The sequence below is a fragment of the Orcinus orca genome, chromosome 18, assembly GCF_937001465.1.
Source record: "Orcinus orca chromosome 18, mOrcOrc1.1, whole genome shotgun sequence".
NCBI lineage: Eukaryota > Metazoa > Chordata > Mammalia > Artiodactyla > Delphinidae > Orcinus > Orcinus orca.
The window spans coordinates 1,655,170-1,674,636 of NC_064576.1; the positions used below are offsets into that span (position 1 = coordinate 1,655,170).

Consider the following 19,467-nt stretch of genomic DNA (forward strand, 5'->3'; position numbering starts at 1 on the left):
CTCTGCCCCTGCAGCCCCAGAGCAACCATATGGAAATGACGTGTGGCCGTGTGCCAGTCACATTTTATTTAGGGACATTGAGATTTGAATCTCATATAATTTTCATGTGCCATGAAGCACCATTCTTCTTTTAATTTGCTTTCCATCCATTTACAAATGTAAAAACCACCAATCAAAAATGGGCGTGAGCCAGCTCTGGCCCCAGGCTGTCGTTGGCCAACCCCTGCTCCACTACTGAGAAGGGCCTTAACGCAGGCAGTGGCTTCACTGTTATACAACACAAGGATGCTAGGTCTGATGACCTCAACCTGGTGCCCTGTGCTTAGAAAAAAACTGATGTGGGTTTTCTTCTCCCCAAAGACTGACTTAACCCGAAGTATTTTCATCACTGATGAAAACTGGGACTCGCGTGTTCCAGGGTATCTGGCTTCCTGGTTGACCATTTTAAAATAATGTTTTCTAGTACTTGAAGGGACCACCACCGATTTCATGCAACTCAGGCAGACAGTGAAAGCAGAAATGAGAATAAACAGGTTGCTAAACTTTGGGGAAGATCTTGTTTCCGGGATAAACACCCTGGTGTCTCTCTGGTAATTACAACATTCTGCTTTTGTATGTGCATTCCAAGAGCATACCCAGGCATTTGGGGTTTAAGCACACCCGTTTCTGAGGATGCCCCCAGACCTCACTAAAGCTCTCTTGTGGCTGTAATATGGCTTAGAGACGAGCCAGATGGCCAGCCCCACAGGTCCTGATGATGCTAATATCCTAAGATTCAAGAGAAATACTTAAACGATGAACAGGACGAATTTTTCCTGATGTGTCACGTGGGCAGAGGTGAAACAATTAGGAAGCAGGAGGCTTTGTCAAAGGGGTACTTTAATCAGGACAAGCAGACATTTTCCTTGGTATGGCTAATGCGCAGTGAGGCAAGCTGTTGACGAAGCAGAAGAGGGAAGACAAAGCAAATGAGGGTGATGCTTCTGGAGTGCCCCTCGCTGGGCACAAAACACGACGAGCCCGTCTCACTCTCGGGCACATCAACAGCTGTGTCCTTGGATTGTTTTCTTGTTGGACAAGAGGCAGCATTTTCTGCATTTTTCTTTGAACTGTTAACGCAGATCAGTGCTTTGCAACTGAAAGTTCAAGTTTGTTCTAATGCGCCACCTCCGTGTTTTAGTTCCAAGGTATTTTACTGTCAACAAAAATGAATTGATAAAATGATCTACTTGTAGCAGAGCACTTGTAACAAACAGAAAATACATGTACAAATTATTAAATCAAGGTGACTTTCACTAGCTGAAAATTCATCCATGCTTGCATTTGATATTTTTTGTAGGACACATAAAAAGACATCAACTCCCTTCCAAAACCGATTGGCGCTAATGAAAGGACTGAGATGAGAAATACATGCTTTATAAACTCAGCTACTCAGACTGCCTCTCATGCAGGGTCCAGCGCCTCCTGGAACTCAGCTGAGCATGTCCACAGGAAGGGAGGGGTCACTGACAAGGAGGTGCGGGGCAGTGGCACTTAGGAAGGAAGAGATTCCAGTCGAGGACACCGACTGATCTAACTTATATTTTTAAAATGTGTGAACATTTGTTAGAAGCAGAAACGATTATACAATTAAACCACGGTAAGAACCACCACCATCACGACCAGCTGCAGCGACCAGCGTCACTCCCTTCTCCCGTGCCTCCCAAACATGCTCTGGCGTCTCCTACACCCCTTCCGTCTACCCCCCCTCCACACTTACTGGCCTTCGTCCCCCAGTGAAGCCGCCCACTTTGATGTAAACGGGGCCTCAGCAAGCTAGGCTGCTGAGCCACATCTGGCCCACTGTCTGTTTTGTAAATAAAGTTTTCTGGTACCTCGCCCTGGCCATTCATTTACATATTGTCTGTGGACGCTTTTGAGCTGCAAGGGTAGCTGTGACAGAGACTGTAGGACCCACAGAGTTAAAATATCTACTGCCTAGCTCTTTACAGGAGAAGCTTGCCAACCCGGATGTCGACAAAACCAGAGCCGTGAGGAGCACAAGGGCGGCGCCGACCCGCCTGGCTGGGACTTCTGCCCCTGTGACGTCTGGACAATCTGTGCACAGGCTTCTTGGGAAGGTCCTGAGACCTGCATGCCAATTGCTCAGCACAGCTCCTGACACATAATATACGTCCTCAGTGACGATAAACCACATCCCATATTTTTCTGACTCTGATGCTCCCCGTCTCTCCGAAGCGTAGCTTCCCAGGCACACACCTCCTGTCCCTCACACCCTGTCTCGGGGGCCCTTCCCTTCTCCCTGCCATCACCTGCCTGCCCTTCCCGCCCCGTCTCTTTAACCGTCCAGCCATTCACTGTGAGGACCTACTATGTGCTTCGCAGGGCCTTGCTGCTGGGGATTCAGTGCCTTCGTCTTTGAAGGTCTGCTCTCCTCCTTATCAGCCTTCCCTTTAAAAGCCTCCCCTCTGGGAAATGGTGGATCCAGAGAACCCCAAATGTGAAACAGCAGCGGCTCTGCTGCGGCTCTTCCGTGTGCAGACCCTCGGGGCCGGTCTCTGAAGGGCCAGACGCCTCTCTTGGCAATCGACTGGCTCCTGGCCGCTACGCTCAGGTGCGCCTCACCGAGACTCTCCAGGCATAGAGGGGATCAGCTGTCAATCCTATTTCAAATATTGAGAAATCAAGGCTCTGCCGACTGGGCAGCTCAATGAAGACAAAGTGAAGGTCACACACATCTAGCCAAGTGGATTTCCTGGAAGTCTGATGACTCTCGGACAGGACTATGCACGCTCCGAGGTCTGGAGATCTCTCAGAGTTGAACACGGCTCAGAACCTCAGGCAAACAGACAGCAGGATATGAGAGGGAGAGGAGCCGGGACTGACTGTACGCTCCAGGCGGCTGTGCCGTCCGCTGCGCACGCAGGAATTTTAATGCAATTAGCCGAGTGCAAGCGCGGAGCTGATGAGCCGTTCCTGTCTTTTGATTAACACCCGGGGTTTACTGGAGAAGATGCATCGCTTATTTTGAAAAATACACAAACAAACAGAAGGCAGAGGATCCTCAGCCTGTGCTTTCACGGTCCACAAGGGAGCACCACTCCCTTTGGGGGCAAGATGATTGTTTCTGATTTAAATGCATCACCCAACTGGAGAAAAAGGGACTGAATTCATCATCTAGTCTCTGAAGTCTTATAATTGCCTAATATTTGACTCCCTGATTACAGTATTGATCTTCTAAAGACCTGGATAAACACACACAGGTGTAACAGCGCCATCACCCACAGCTTTCTTATCTCCGTCCTTTGGGAAATCCTATAAAAGGACTCCATTGAATTTAGTCGCGGCGTTATGTAGCTGATAAATATTTGTTGATCTTTTTACCCAGGGGTGGTCGTGCTCCAGGAGTGGATTAGGGGTCCCTGTGAATCATGGTGGGTTATCTTCATGTGCTAGGTTTGTAGCGCATGGGGATTCTGGAGATGAAAGACGCCTTGGAGGGTACGCATACAGGATTGCAAAACCCCAAGTCAGAAATGTGGTAATAGAACATTTAACAAACGAAATGCTTTTGCTTTCTCCCCACAATCACAGGACCAGAAGGGAGCAGTTCTTAAACACCCACGCTGTGTCAAGGTTGGACCCACGTGATTTACGTGTATTTATATATGTTGTTTCACTTAATTCTCGAAATCCGAGGTGTCGGTGGCACTATCCCACTTTACAGATATGGAGCCTTAAGCTTTGAAAGACCAGATCGCAGGTTGCGCTGTCCTGGGTTGCACAGCCAGAAAAAAGGTTGAGTCGGGCTGTCTCCCCCGCTGACCTCTTTTATGCTGCTCCTCAGGCTGGGCATGTGGCTTCTGAAGGTATTAACGTCTCTGGAGGAAAGTGAAGGCATTTGTGCGCGTATCTTCCTCCTCCTAACGCATACTGAATACTGCTTCCTCTATAGAGCTTAAAACTGTATCATCAGATAAACTTTCTGAGAGGTGTATATTTAAAGTGATGGCCTTCCTTGAAGACACTGATTTTTTAAAATTTTTTACAATTATTTTTGGTTTGCAAGAGGTTTTCAGTTGTTTTGAATCCAGCCACTTCCTACACTACAGTAGATCAACCGTAAAGAAGCTGCAATTAATTAGGAAGGATTTGGGTCACTGCTGATACCTGGGTCCCGACTGAATCCATCTTGTCATCAGTGACGAAGGTTTCTAGAAATTATCACTACTGAACGCTTCGGACACAAGGCCAGGGATGGGGACCCGGCTTTAAAGGAAGTTCCTGAGGGAAAACGCTGGCTGGGTCAACTCAACAAGAGCCATTTACATGGCAGTGGCAGGGGAGCCCCATCTTCCTGGGTGTCCAGGGAAAGCCAGTAACAACAACTGTACCTCCTAGGGGTGCTATGAAGACAGCATCACGTAGCAAATTCCTCAATATCTCAGGCAGGAGGCAGGCTCCTAACGCTGGCTGGCTTGTTACAGAAAACACCTAGAATTCTTAACAAAACTCTCAGGGTAGGTATTTTTATCCCTGTTTGACAAATAAAAACTCTGAGGCACAAGGACCAGCCCAAGATGATGGATTCAGGACTCTAAATCCACCTGGCCCCAGACACGTCCAGAAGGTTGCTGTCTGAACCCACTATGTTACAGGGGACATGAAGCCTATTATGTCATTAGCGTCACCAATAAACCAGCAAACCGGGGTTACACATACTCTCTCTAATCATGAGAAGTTGACGTTACTGTCCACATTTTTTCCATGGTTTCCTTTCTACATCATGCTTAAACCACAAGGTATTACATACGAGTGGAAGGGTCAGAGAGAATTTAGAGCAACAGGAAGGCATCGTGGGTTACCTCAGACTTAGTCTGTTCCATTTATGGGAAAAAAGTTTTCCCAGACAGAAAAGGTGTGAAGTTATTTAAACAAAACTAGTAGTTCCCACATTTTAAAACTGAGGAAATGGACTCAAAAAGTGACAGGAAATCATCCCAAGTAAAACTTCTAAAGCAGGAGAACCAGGGTTGAATCTCACATTGGTATATCTGCAAGTCCGTCGTTTTAAACTCTTTATCTTTCATCTCATGAGCCTAGACTCAGCCAGTAGATAGAATGTGTATTTAGAGCTGTGACACCCCAAAATACTGGCCTCCTTTTCCCACCATCTTCAGGACTGACCCGGGGTTTCAGCCCCTGGTCTGATCTCCCCACAGGCTGCTCTGAGCATCTGTCCTGTGGATCCTCCAGGTGGACGGCTGTAAGAGCAGGCCCACCAGAGCCTCGGGACCAGTCGCTCAAAAATTCCTCCTGCTTGCCTGAAGGCTCAGGATGTCACTGCTGTCCAGCTGTCCTAAAGAAGTTTGAGTATTAAAAAGTTATGTAGAAATTATCATCATGAATTGGCTAGTGATGTGACCACTGGGTCAAGAGGGTTTTGCTGTGACGATTAATCCAAAGTTGTGTCTGAACTGAGTGGAGAGGTCAGTCGTCAGCTTTCCTCCTCTCCAGGAAAATCGAGAAAGGAGAAACTTTGTGCTGATAAGCTAATTTAAACAGATAATGGCCATGTACGTACCACAGCGTGAGTTAGTTTTTAACAGACCTTTAAATTGGAAACTCAGAGTACAAAGCCATAAATCTAATTATTTTCCCCTTCAGCCCCTGTATTTTAATAGGAGATGTGCTAACATGCAAACAATACAAAACATCAATGGAAATGACGTCTGATGGGGATGGAGAACATAGCAAATAAAAGAATGCCACTTAATAGGCCGATACTGCACGTTAAGCTTAAAAACCAGAAACCTGATCTGAAGTCTGGGCAGAACACTTCCATCTGTCTCGTTCTCTTGCATTAAAAATTAAGCATTATTTAAACGTCTCTTGATGCTGTAATTGTTCATCCCCGAAGAAATAAAAAGATCAGGAGTGTTTCACACTTTTTGAAGGTAAAATAAATAGCGGTCCAAAGCTATACATCAATAGAATATGAATTTGCTATTTATACAGCGAGTTATACAGCAATAGCAAATATGCTATTTATCCTGCTTTCCGGGAAGCAAGACCTGCTTTGGGATGCAAGTGATTAATGCAATATCCCTCTCGCTTAACATCCTAAACCCTGAGATGACAGCGTTTATTTACTGACAATAATGCACTTCTAAACAACAGGAGGGTTTTTGTGGGATGATTCCAGATGGGGGGACCAGCAGTCCCAGCCTTGGCTGTGCTGGGTGGATGGGTTACCAGACAGGAAGTAGGTTACCTTCCTGTCCCTACAGACAAAAACCAAGCCAAGAGGGCCCCTCGCTCTACAATCTTCTGTGTGTGCATCACACGCTCCAAGTGGAAATCACTCTCCCATTTCATCATCATGGGCCATCAGACAAGTGGTCTTTTGGGCATTTATTTTTCATTTTAAAAGATACATTGGGAACATTTGCAAGACATTTTTCCTAAAGACAAATTATTGTTTCAAAAGGTCTTGCTGACATGATTTACATCTCGTTCCCAGCTTAATGAAAAAAAAAACAACTGTATTTTTATTTATTTATTTTTGCGGTATGTGGGCCTCTCACTGTTGTGGCCTCTCCTGTTGCGGAGCCATGGCTCCAGACGCGCAGGCTCAGCGGCCATGGCTCACGGGCCCAGCCGCTCCGTGGCATGTGGGATCTTCCCGGACCGGGGCATGAGCCCGTGTCCCCTGCATCGGCAGGCGGACTCCCAACCACTGCGCCACCGGGGAAGCCCCAAAAACTGTATTTTTAAAATAATGCATTTGCCAGCCCTTTATAAACATTACCTGGTAGCAAGTATTCTTCTAGGTCCCAAAGGGAAAACCAGTTTGCCAAAGGCCACACTGCAGTTGTCGCAGATACAGATGCAGAAAGTATCCGTATGTGCTTATATTTCCCACAGGTGTGTTTGAAACAGCAACATATGTTACATTCTCAGCCCGGTGACACTTTCTCCACTGACACTGACAGAGGAGCCCGCGGAGCATGAAATCTTTTAAAAACTGTACTTTGCAAAGGGAGAGCCATCCCGGGAACAGATTCTCAGCTTCCATTAGTTACCTGGGCAGGTGCTTGCTTCTTCTGTAACAAACTCAAGAAAATAAACTGACTTTGGAAACACATTCTAAATATAATAGAGAGAAAAGGAGAGTGAAAACTAGGTTAAGACCAGAAGTATTTCTATATTGTAAAGGTCATAAATTTTAAAAAAGAGAAAGAGAAATAGGAAATGGTAAAGTTTATCAAAATCATGCCAGAAATGTCTCAGGAATATTAGGTATAAAAATAAAGATGAACTTTTGCATTACGCGCCATAGCCAACAAATGGACCATTTTATAAGCGGGAAATCTCAGGATCGTGACGATACTGACCTGAATTATCTCCACTTATTCCTTTCCCTCCCCTCCAGCCCTGTACTTCTTACCCGAGAAGCTGTCATAGTACCGGCCTCCTGCTTTTCAAAAATGAAAAAATATGTAGCCTCACACAACCCATAAAAAGTTGAATTTGTAATTTAAAAGCTCCAGAAAAAGAAATCTCCATGCCCAGATGATTTCACTGGAGAATTTACAAACATTTAGAGAATTAACATCACATTTACAAAATCTCCTCTGGAAAATAGCAGAGGACACAATACTTCCCAACTCATTTTATGAAGCCAGTATTATTGTGACACCCAAAACAGCCAAAGACAAAAGAAAACTACAGACCAATATTTTCCATGAACTTAAACGTAAAATACTCAAAAGATTTAGCAAACTGAATCTAGTAATGTACAAAAAGCATAATACACCATGACCAAGTTGGGTTTATTCCAAGTATGCAAAGATGACTCGATATTCAAAGATAAATCAATGTAATCCATACATCAACAGACTAAGGAAGAAAAATCATAAGCTTATATTAATTGGTATTGAAAAAGCATCTGAAAAAATCTAATACCCATTAATAATTATGATTCTTAGCAAACTAGGAATAAAAGGGAACTTCCTAAGCCTAGTAAAGATCAGCTACAAAAAACACTTACAGCTAACATCACACTTAATGGTGAAAGACTGAACATTTTCTCCTTAAGTCTGGGGAAAAGGCAAGTATGTCTGCTCTCACCACTCTAACTAAGCCTAGTGCTAGAAGTTCCAGCCAGTGCAATATGGCAAGAAAGAGAAATAAAAAGGAATACAGATTTGAAAAAAAAAAAGAAAATATAGCCTATATTCACAGATAATATGATTGTCCATGTAGAAATCCTAAGTAATCTGCAGAAACTTCTAGAATTAATAAATGAGTTCAGCAAGATCACAGGATATAATATAAACATACAAGAATCAACTTGATTTCTATAAACAAACGCTACACAAGGAAAAATCAAAACCAGAAATGTAATACCATTTATAACTGCTCCAAAGAAACAAACACGTACTTGTATGCTGAGGATTACAAAATGATGACTGATGAAAGGAATAAAAAAGACCAAAATAATTGGAGACACACACTGTGTTCACGGATTAGAATACTCAACATAGTAAAGATGTCAGTTCTCCCCAAACAAACCTATAGGTTTAATGTGATTGCTGTGTAAGTCACAGGAAAGTTTTTTTGTGGACATATATAGGCTTATTCTAAGATGCGTATGGGAAGGGAAATGTCCCAGAACGTGCAACAGAGCTAACCCTCATGTGTAGGCTTTGAATTTATATTGTACAAAATCCCATGTGCAAAACTAATTTTTTTCCAACACATAGTTTTTGTTTTTGCTTTTGCTTGGGGGGGGACTATAAAAGAAAGCAAGATGTTTTATCACGCTCTCTGCTTCAGGCACTTTGGGACAAGGTAAAAGTCCTAAATTCTAGTAACAAAAAAAGAGAGAGAGAGAGAAAGTCGGAGACAAAGAGAGTCTGGGCGGGGGGATCTCTAGGGAGGCGGTCTGTCCCAGGCGTCCTTGTGGCTTTTTCCTCACCTGCCCCCGACGTTTGCCATTTTTATCTTCTTTAGCAGCCATTCACCTGTTGCTGCCAACACCAGAACTACCAGATGGACTCAAGACCCCATGAAGCCACTGAGGCTGGGGTCCACCTGGGGGCCAGTGCCACAAGGGTGCTGCTGACGTGGCCCAAGGGAACACAGGGTGCTGCCACCCCAGCCTGCTGGCATCTCCCTGCTCCTTCATCAGGATGTGCACTAGCGCAGCCCACACTCCGCCCTGCACCCTGTCCTGAGGGTAACCCCACAGGGGAGAGGAGCCCTCCGACCCCCAGACCAGCACTCTCTCTAGAGGTGACACAGTGCTTCCTGTGTCCCCAGCTCATTTTCGTTTACCTGCTGCCTCCTTTCCGAAGAGATTGCTTTCAAGTGTATGGGGCTATGAGGCAGTCCATTTGATGGTCACCACACCCGCTCAGAAGTTCCCACCTCTGTCGGTGGCCTTGTCCTCGACCCTCTGCAGCCCTTGATTGTACCTCCCTTGGGGTGAGCCCTTGGTCGGGATGCTGGTGAGTGCTCAGAGCCGACCGACTCCAGCTGGACTGACCACCAGTCCCCCTCAGGTCCAGGGGGTCCTACACTGCAAGACTGAACACAGCTGGCTTGCCCAGGGGACCCCAGGACCAAAGTCCCATCATCACCATTCACAGGACATGGCTCAAGACAGGGCTGGCAGAAAGCACCCTCATGAAAGTCAGGCAGGAGAGAGCCTCCCTCCCACTGCTGCACAATTCCATGGACATGTCCTGTTTTATATCTCCTACCGCTCAGAATTCAACACGGATGGTGGCTTTCGAGCTCACTGCCTGCCATGTTGTTCGGCTCATAACATTTCTCCAGAGACCCGTTCGGGGCCATGTGTACAGGGGGTGTGAGAGATGTAATTACCTTTGAGCACGAGTGATCAGGATGAGATAGGCAGGCAGGGAGAGAGAGACAGAGAAGTGCCCACGGTGGAGAAGGAAGGGTCCCCGCCAGGCACATCCAAGGAGCAGCCTCCATTAGCTTCAAAGGCGCCGTGTACGGGGCTGGGCTCCGCGGGCACGGGTGGAGAGGAGAGACAGGCCGGCGCGGGCGGTGGGGCACATCAAGGACGCGGGCTGACCTCTGACTGCCGCTCCCCGTGCACACTCGGGGGCCATAAGGGGCTCCCTCCTGCCCCATGCAGGACAGCCGAGCGTTTGCACCAAAGGGTCAAGCATCCGGTGCTCTGATGGCTGTGCCCACGGGGCCACGGAGCAGAACACAAAACGATGACAGGAAGAAACCAGTGCCCCGGCGGGGGAGGGGCGCGCAGGACGGGAGCCCAGCCAAGCCCGAGCTTCCCTGCCCCAACGCCCCGGCCCCTCCTGGGGGGGGTGTGATTGCAGCAGGAAAGTTCCCTTGCAAAACGGAGGAGGGAGGCGGGTCCAAACCCGAGCAGAGAGAGAGAAGACTGGTCAGGGGGGCAGGAAGGATGAAGATTACTTTCTGGCCTAATTGGGCCTCTCCTCGGAGAGGTGGCGTGTGCAGAGCCCTGGAGCGGGGGCCCCTTCACCCCCACGTCACGCCAGGAGTGGTTTGCACGTCTCAGCTTACGGCTGTACATCTTTCTTACGGTTCGATATTTACCAAAGAACGGCAAAAGTAAAAGAGATCCCATAGCTGCCGAAGACAACGTAATTATAAGGGTTAACTTGATAAGACATACAATCTTCAGAAACCTGCAGGTTTGCCTGATAAAATATTTATATCAGTCACTGCTGGACACCCAGAGAGAGGAATGAAATGATGCTTCCACCTCCACGTTTCAGGATGTGCAAAAATGTCACATGGGCGCCATATGCAGGGGCTGGGGGAATGCGGGGGGTGCCCATTTAACCAATTCATGTCCTTTTGTCTTACAGTATATTGACACTAAAGATTACCAAGAAACAATGACTTTGCTATCAGGCTTGAATTCAATTTCTTTTATAAATCTGAAGGAAGCCATTTTTTCCTTTAGTTATTTCATTAAAAAAAAAAAAAAAGAACAATAAAAACACTAACGGAGGGCTTCCCTGGTGGTGCAGTGGTTAAGAATCCGCCTGCCAATGCAGGGGACACGGGTTCAAGCCCTGGTCCAGGAAGATTCCACATGCCGCGGAGCAACTAAGCCCGTGCGCCGCAACTACTGAGCCTGCGCTCTAGAGCCCGCGAGCCACAACTACTGAGCCCATGCACCACAACTACTGAGCCCGCGTGCCACAAATACTGAAGCCTGCACGCCTAGAGTCCACGCTCCACAACAGGAGAAGCACGTGCACCACAACGAAGAGTAGCCCCCGCTCGCCGCAGCTACAGAAAGTCGCGCACAGCAACAAAGACCCAAAGAAGACAAACATAAATAAATAAATAAATTTATAAAAAACAACACTAACGAAACCTGATCCTTGGCACCACGTTCCATTTAGGAGAATTACACAAGATTTACTTTACACCATAGTTTTTACTCTCACACATTTTAATATTTTTAATATAGTACGAGCATGTTCTTTTGAATTGTTATAATCAAGCATCTTGTAATAATAAAACAATATAACAATCAAAAGTCATAGTTTTATTACTTTGCTGTGTTGACTTTAATCTGTGAGTTTTTCTCAGTCGCTTTACCACAGGCCTCTTTCTGGCTCTGGGTTATTGTTATGCAGATTGTCCTGCCTACACAGACCCAGCACTTAGAGACTGGAAACTCTCTGGCGTACACCTGGGTCTAGAACTCTCAGAGCATGGAGGCCCCTGGAGGTGGAGGCGCTTTTCCCAGGTCCACGGTGTCCGGCTCCTCTGTCGTGAGCTGTGGGCCTGGCACCAGTTCTTACTTAAGCTCTCAGCACCTCGTCTCCTTCCTCTGTTGATGGGGCTAAAAATGACTGCTTATAAAATCCCGTATCAGAAGTTCTCCGTCTACAGTAGAGACTCACAGAGGACGGCTGCTCTTAGTATCACTAAGATCACTACGACGTCTGTAACACTAACTTCAGATGAGGAATAAAACCTGGGTGTCTTCATCTCTAAGACCAAAGATAAATTGGCAATGAAGCAAAACAACTCTCTAGTGCGTTCAGAAACACAATAAAATAGGGTTGACAACAAAATTTTTTTACCTGATGCTCTGCAAGTTTTCTCCAGCTGATTATTTTATTCTTTTATGTTATTTGTCATCTTATGGAGACCACCTGGCACTTGGGGGGCTGGTTAAAAGGTATCATTAAATTTGATTTATGGAAGCATTTCTACAAGTTGAAATCCTAAGGAGCTCACTAAAAATACAGCCTCAAGAAATGGCAATAAAAAGTGGGAGGAGGTGGGGGAGGGATGGATTGGGAGTTTGGGATGAGCAGATGCAAACTATTATATAAAGAATGGATAAACAACAAGGTCCTACTGTAGAGCACAGGGAACTCTATTCAAAATCTTGTGATCAACCATAATGGAAAAGAATATGAAAAAGAATATATATGTATAACTGAATCACTTTACTATACAGCAAAAATGAACGTAACATCATAAATCAACTATACTTCAATAAATTAAAAAAAAAAAAAAAGAATTGGCAATCATGATGTTCCTCTAAAGGGAAGAGATGGTCAAAAGCCCGTGTGCTTTTCACTTAGTCACGCCCAGCACGCTCTATCTCCGGTCACTCTGTGCTTACCGGCGCCCACCCAAGCACCGAGACCAGCACGGCACGTGTGTTGTCTCCCCCCTCTTAGCCAACATCCCTCACTGTCATGCTGAACACGCCCCAGCTTTACAGATTTGGAAAACCAGAGGCAGAAACAGCAAGCACAGACCCAGTCCAGAAGTGTACATCTGGATTAGAAAACAAATCGTTACTTGGTTTAAACGTTTTACTTTTAGTTGGAAAGAAGCAGCCAACTGAAATGAGGGCAGAGACCATGCCTTCGTGTGACGGCGTCTGGGCCCTCGGCTGGGCACGTGGGCGCTCTGTCTGTGATGAGAGTTCAATGAACGGACACTCAAGAAACGACCGTAGTAAAAACTAACAGGTCAAGGTCCGAGGGGACGAGGCCGTGAGCTCTGTCCGCGTCCGCGTGCCTTCTCCACTGGGGGATGGGTCCCACAGGCTGTGTCGGCGGCGACAGCTTCCCAAGTCCCAAGTGGAGGTCCATGGTCCCCCATCGCCGAGTCTGTCCTCTGGCATCTCAACCCCAGGTCAGGAAAGGGCTGGCCTGGAGGAACCACGGGATCTGGTGGGGGACCTAGAGGGTTGTCCAGTAACAGAATCTTCTAGAGCAAAGTCCGAAACAGACGGTTCACTCTTCCCCTTAGGCCACCTGCCATCACCAAGCTGTGCCGGAATACCTAGAGCAGGACGCGCCCAACGTTTATTAAATTGTCATCATCCCGGGCACCCCGCCAACTGTCGACTACAGTTCTGTGACAGCCCCTGTGGGAGGAGGCTGTCACACCCCTGGGCCATTGACGCAACGGAGGCCTGGAGGGCACACGTGGCTGGCGAGAGTCAGGAAGAGGACACAGCTTCTCCCCTGGGCAGGTGGCAAGACAGGGAACACCGCAGGAGCAGCGAGATGAAGCTCACTGGCAACCTGTCCTTGTCTTCTAAAACTTTTTTTAATCTCCAGAATTTTGCATTATTTTCTCAAGAAGCTGCCCTGAAAGCCAGGACCAATAGTTGCATCAGGCCGTGCACAACTTTTAAATCTTCTTTTCTTTTCTTAATTGAGATATAGTTGATTTACGACGTCGTGCCCGTCTCTGCTGTACTAACGCCACTTGCAGCAGCATGGATGCAACTAGAGATGATCACACTGAGTGAAGTAAGTCAGAAAGGGAAAGACAATACCATAGGACATCACTTCTATGTGGAATCTAAACTATGACACAAATGAACCTCTCTACAAAACAGAAACAGGCTCACAGACATATGAACACACTCGCGCACGATTTTGAAGCAGAGGGACCAGGTGGCAGCAGTCATACCTGGGGCCCCCTTCCCGCACCGATGGTCCTTCTCAGCTTAAGGGCCTCTCAGTGCAAAGGAGTGCCCTGGGTGTGTCTGTAACGAGTGCTACTAATTAAGGGTTACTACGAGTGACTGAGGAAAGAAACTAGTGTATTAGGAGCTGGGAATTATATTTGATCTCTGTTCATGAAAACACGTGCTCACCTACAGCTGACGCCAAAGACCCAGCGGGAAGCCCATCCCGGGGACCTACCACACCACCCAGCACTCCGCAGATGTGACCCCTTGCTCCCCAGAGGGTATGTTATGGTCACCTCCCCCCGCCCTGTCTAAATTCTGGTGGAAATGTGGGGGGAGAAGGACAGAGTGACATGGGGAAATCCTCGGTGCTCAAGGCGGGAGGGAAAAAAACAAATATTGGCAAACACATTTAATAGGAAAAGGCAACGTGACAAGTCATGCTCTCAAAGCACAAAGGACTTTAATTCTCTGTCTCGCCATGTGCATGAGAAATTCCAGTTTTGTTCATATTGCTGTAGTTACGTTCATGACAGGATAAAGTTGTTTTAAAGCTGAAAATTTGGTAATATGATCTTAAAAGTCATTCTGAACCATCTGAGAGTGAATGACTCCACAATTATAAAAATTACTTTTGTAATGCTGGCTGCACTTGGAGATATGATCAGATAATCACATTGCTAAAATAAAATGTGTTAAATCTAACATTATGGCAATTCTGTCATTTCATTCAGCCCCCCGTAAATTGCTGCAGCATTCAGGGTAAACCATTAGCTTGCTCCTTTTCTTACCTTCCTTTTTTCTTCTCTTTTTAATCCCAAAGAAATGGCTATAATGAGTTGCTAATAAAATGACAAATAGGAACAACCCCAATTCATTCACAGGTTGCATATTCAGAGAAGATGCAATTCTAATTCCATGAGGAGCTAAGGAAGGTCACCCTGACCAAGAGGACCCCTCGTCTGTCGCTCCACTGGTGGAATGGGCCCACCACTCCCAGGCCGGAACTCCTTCCAGCCAGCAAAGCCTGGGGCCCATGGAGCCAAGGCGCTTTCCCACCTGACCGTCATTAAAGCCAGGGGACACGTCTGCAGGCTCTGGACACCCTCACTTTTAAAGACCGCACCCCAGGCAATCTCAAAGACACACGTGCCCGAACATCCCACATCTAACCTAATGTTTTGTTATAAAGTCTTTAGAAGTATTTTCTAATTGTTCCTCTAAGAGAAGGCATGGAACGGTGGTTAAGGGCTATGCTAAAACCCCAGTTCTGTGTGACCTACAAGAAGTTACTTAACATGTCTCTGTCTCATTTATAAAACAGAAATAACAACCGTGCTCTTATCACCGGTTATCATGACGAGTAAATTAACTAACATGCCTTTGGAGGTAGAAACGTGCCTCACACGAAATGAGCCCGATGCAAACGCTCCTTTGTGCTACTGTTGTTTCACTGGGCAACAAATAACTCCCTTGATCAGCAACTGGCTCTGCTGTCTGGGCAGTTATTGTGCACACTCAGGGATTCTTGTGTAAGAAAAGCTAGCTTCTAAATTATTTCCAAAGGTAATACAGTGTTAATGAAAACTAAATTTAACCATTAAAGAACTTGACGTGTTTTTAAAACATTTCATTAAAAAGTTTAAATTTCAGTTTTGTAGTTTTCTTTTCCTATTTTAGAGTCACTCATCGCTTTTTTTTTTTTTTTCAGAATTCTTCATAGATTTATGAACATCCTCGTGGGTTTCTGAGCAGCTAGTGGTCCCTGCACCCAGAGCATCTATGGAGGCACTGAGCCACATGGCCTGTGGGACTAGGCAGCCGGGCAGGACCTGGAAGTCCAGAGGCTCCAGGGCTCCGTGAGCTCCTGAAGTCCCGGTGCAGAAGGTTTCCTCTCTACAAAGGATCGTGAAGGCAGGGGTGACTCGTGCGGTGCCCGTGGCTTCGTCTTCATCTGGTCCGTCTCAGCTCAGATGCGCCGCCCTCCCATCCTCTGGGGAAGCGTACAGCCTCTATCTTGACCGCATCTCTCTACCCTGTTGGCTGATGGATGTTCTTCCAAATGCAACCAATCACTTCACATATATGATTTCTTCTAACTACTTGTAAAACTTTAAAGAAACAACTAAAAATTTACTGCACAGTCATCCTTTATTTTTATGAGGTCTTTTACAAAATACATTCTGTGTCTAATACTTAATATATAATCCTTAATACATAACCTACAATACATTAATACTTAATATAAATCCTAAAATATATGTAATACTAAATATAAGTGCTCTTTTTAAAAAGTCCTCCTATAAAAATCTTTTTCTCTCATAAGCGATACTGCCTGTCAGTTTGCAGCTATGAGACACTACATGTCACTTTCCCTCATGTCCTCCTGTGAACGCTGTTCGTGGTGGTCAAAAGGGCACTTAATAGCACGTGGCACTGGACAGCCCAGCGATTCCGATTACTGGGAAGAAGCAGCGGGCTGAATTAATTGGCTGCAGACATGCTGACACCGATAGACACCCGTTACCTTAAAATGGACACTAATGCACAAAAAAGCACGGCAGCGAACGGGCCTTCAGCTCCCCCTGGACGCCGGTGGATTAAGCCGAGTCAATGGGAGGCGCCCGCGGCCCTGATGTCAGCTCTTCAGATAAGCATCCGTCCCACAGGCATCCACACTCCACCTCTGGTCGTGCACCCCAGGCTGACCCCCCGCGGTGGCCGCTCAGCAAAGAGCCCCTCACCTACCTGACCCTGTGCCTTCCTGAGCCGCTGCTCAGTGGTGTCGATGACTTTCCAGCCCGCAGCGGTCCTCGCCCACGCAGGAGGGATCTCAAGGTTCCCTGGAATTGGGGAGCATTGACAAAGAACGGAGTTTCCTCAGCTCACCCCAAAGAGCAGGCTCTCATGACCTGACTCCTTCAGCGAAGGCAACCCGGGCCTCAGCTTCCTCACCTGAGTCCCGAGAGCACAAGCCTCCCTGCTCTTCCGGGTTCTCCCGGGCTGTAAGGTGGGAGCGCGAGCGTGAGATGCGTGTGCGAGTCTGAGCCAGAATGCGAGCAAGTGCGTGTTTGTGCAAGTCAGTCCGTCCCTCCTGCACAGGCTCCAGGTTCCTGCAGAATCCTGTGGCCTCCTGCTGGGAATGGAACTTTGGTGCAGAGGCCAGTCAGAGTGACCACGACCCTCGCGTCCAGAACTTACATTCTGAGATGAGCGCACAGCAGGGCAGCAGGGGCCATGGCAACAGAGCCACGTGGATTTCTATCAGACGGCTGAGGCAGGGAACAATTCACATGCATGTCTGTCTATCTATCACCTAGCCATCGGTCCATCCACCTACCCATCCATCGTCTAAAAGCAGTCACACAATGTCCAGAGTTTCGCCTCATTTGATCCTTCAGGAGCCCCTTCTCCCATCTGCGGCAGCCTTGCACCCCTAAAGGAGGGGTCACAGATCTGGAGGACACAACACAGAGAGGAAGAGCCACACGCTGCCGTGTGGAGGGCAAGCTGCGGGGCCAGGTGCTGCCACCAGGACACCTCATGTCCTCAGGACCGGGGCCACCGAAGGCTGCCCGCAGCCAGCCCCAAGGAGCTTCCATTCCCAAGAGAACTGACGCGACGGCACGACGGTGACGCCTGGGCGACAGCAGTTTGTAGCAGGAGCGCCCACAGTCACCGGGTCTGTCCTGCATCTGAGGATATTACTCAGGGTGTCTCTGCCCATTCATGCCCCGCATCTGAAGAAGTCCTGCCGTGACGTCACGAGTAGACGCACCATCTGCAGAAGAGAACAACTGCTCTGTCACCCGGCAGCGTCTCTGCAGAGCTCCGCAGGCAACGGCAGGCCCCATCCTTCACAGACCACGGAGACCACACACTGCGCTCCCGCCCCTCCCACCCCTCCCAGCCACTTCCCCAAGCCCACTCACAGTGGTCAGTGCCGTACACACGATTCTAACACTTCAGTCCAGAACGTTCTCTTCGGTAGGATTTCCTGCAACCTCCCAGATACCCTCCCAAACCCAATCTCTACAGACATCAGCTCCACAAAACCTTCCTGAGATTGTCCCTGGTTTCTACTTCCCTTCCTCTAACTGGAGAGAAGTGGAATGCTTCTTAGGAAAGAAAACAGTAGCACAAGACGGCAGCATAATATTCTGAGGACGAGAGCAGTAAGTTAGGAGGAGCTGTCACCAGGTGTCTGTACGAATCTGAGCAAATGACCCAACCTCCGGGGCCTCAGTTCCCCCTTCGTGAGGGGAGGCTGAACGGAGGCTGGGGCCACACGAATGCCGAGATCCTGGCATGACCCTAACACGACAAGGCACTCCGTGCATTTACGTGGCAAGGAGTGAGGTGTAGCCTCGCACCTGGACGTGTAAAGAGAGCACAGGGGATGGGTTCGGGGGGTTGGTTTCTGAGAAGCCTGTGTAGACTTTCCATTCTCGTGATGGAGGGCAGCTCACGTGAGGAAATGGGAGGTGACAGATTCCTCAAACTCCCTCTGCACTTTCTTGGTCTGCTGACGTCAGACTCCTCAACACCTTCAAACCACAACGAAGAGGAGGTGAAGGGCCTCTTCGAGGTCACGCCTGTTCGGGTGACCCCTCTGTTCCCCAAGTCACATGGTCCCTCCACGGGTTGAACTGGACACACCCACTGGCGCACCAGCTGTAGAAGTGGGCTAGGAATTCCAACTCTGCAGGCTGGCAGGGCATAACTGCAACCCGCCGGGCACCGTGCTAGCTTTTCCCGTCTCTCTCAAGCCTACACGGGCGTGGTGATGAGGCCGTCTACACACAAGGAAGTGCCGCGCAGCAAAGGAAACCACGTCCCAAGACCACAAGGGAGGAGGCAGCACCAGGTCTTAGATTTACAGAAAAAAATGTGAAAAGAGCACAGAATTAACACATGCCCTGCACCGAGGCTCTCCTACTCTTCACACCTTATACTGTATGGGACATCTATTACAATTAATAAACCAATATCACTACATCATTAACTACAGTCCACACTTTATTCAGATCGCCTTAGTTTTTACCTAACATCCTTATTCTGTTAGAGGGTCCCATCCTGACACCACATGACACTTAGTCACCAGGTCTCCTCAGGGTCCTCTCGGCTGTGACAGCCTCTCACACCCACCCTGTTTTAACTACCTGGACAGTTTGAGAGGGACTGGTCGGGTATCTGCAGGACGCCCCAGGATGTCACGGTTAGCCTGGGGTGCCCACTGTCCACCGTGACTCTGGATCTTGGCCTCCATCCCCTGGGGGAGGTGTGTCTGTCGGGTCTCGCACGGCACGGTGACTCAGCCCTCCACAATCCCATACCGTGCTCCGTGCAGCCCACACTTCAGAAGTGGGCGCTATGCCCCACCTCCTTGCGGGGGTAGCAGCTACACACATTACTTGGAAGTCTGCGTGGGAGACCTGCCTCTCCTCCGCACTCGTGTACTGATGCAGTCGACCACT

The 19,467-nt window shown here is 47.8% G+C and overlaps 1 long non-coding RNA gene across 1 annotated transcript; it reads right to left on the reverse strand.

Annotated features, from left to right (window-relative positions):
• Positions 1 to 861: 861 nt before the first annotated feature.
• LOC117202770 (uncharacterized) lies at positions 862 to 17,732 on the reverse strand. Its single transcript, XR_007472982.1, has 2 exons — positions 16,739 to 17,732; positions 862 to 13,802 (listed from the first exon to the last, which is right to left on the reverse strand). It is a non-coding gene; the product is annotated as an uncharacterized LOC117202770 (long non-coding RNA).
• Positions 17,733 to 19,467: the final 1,735 nt, after the last annotated feature.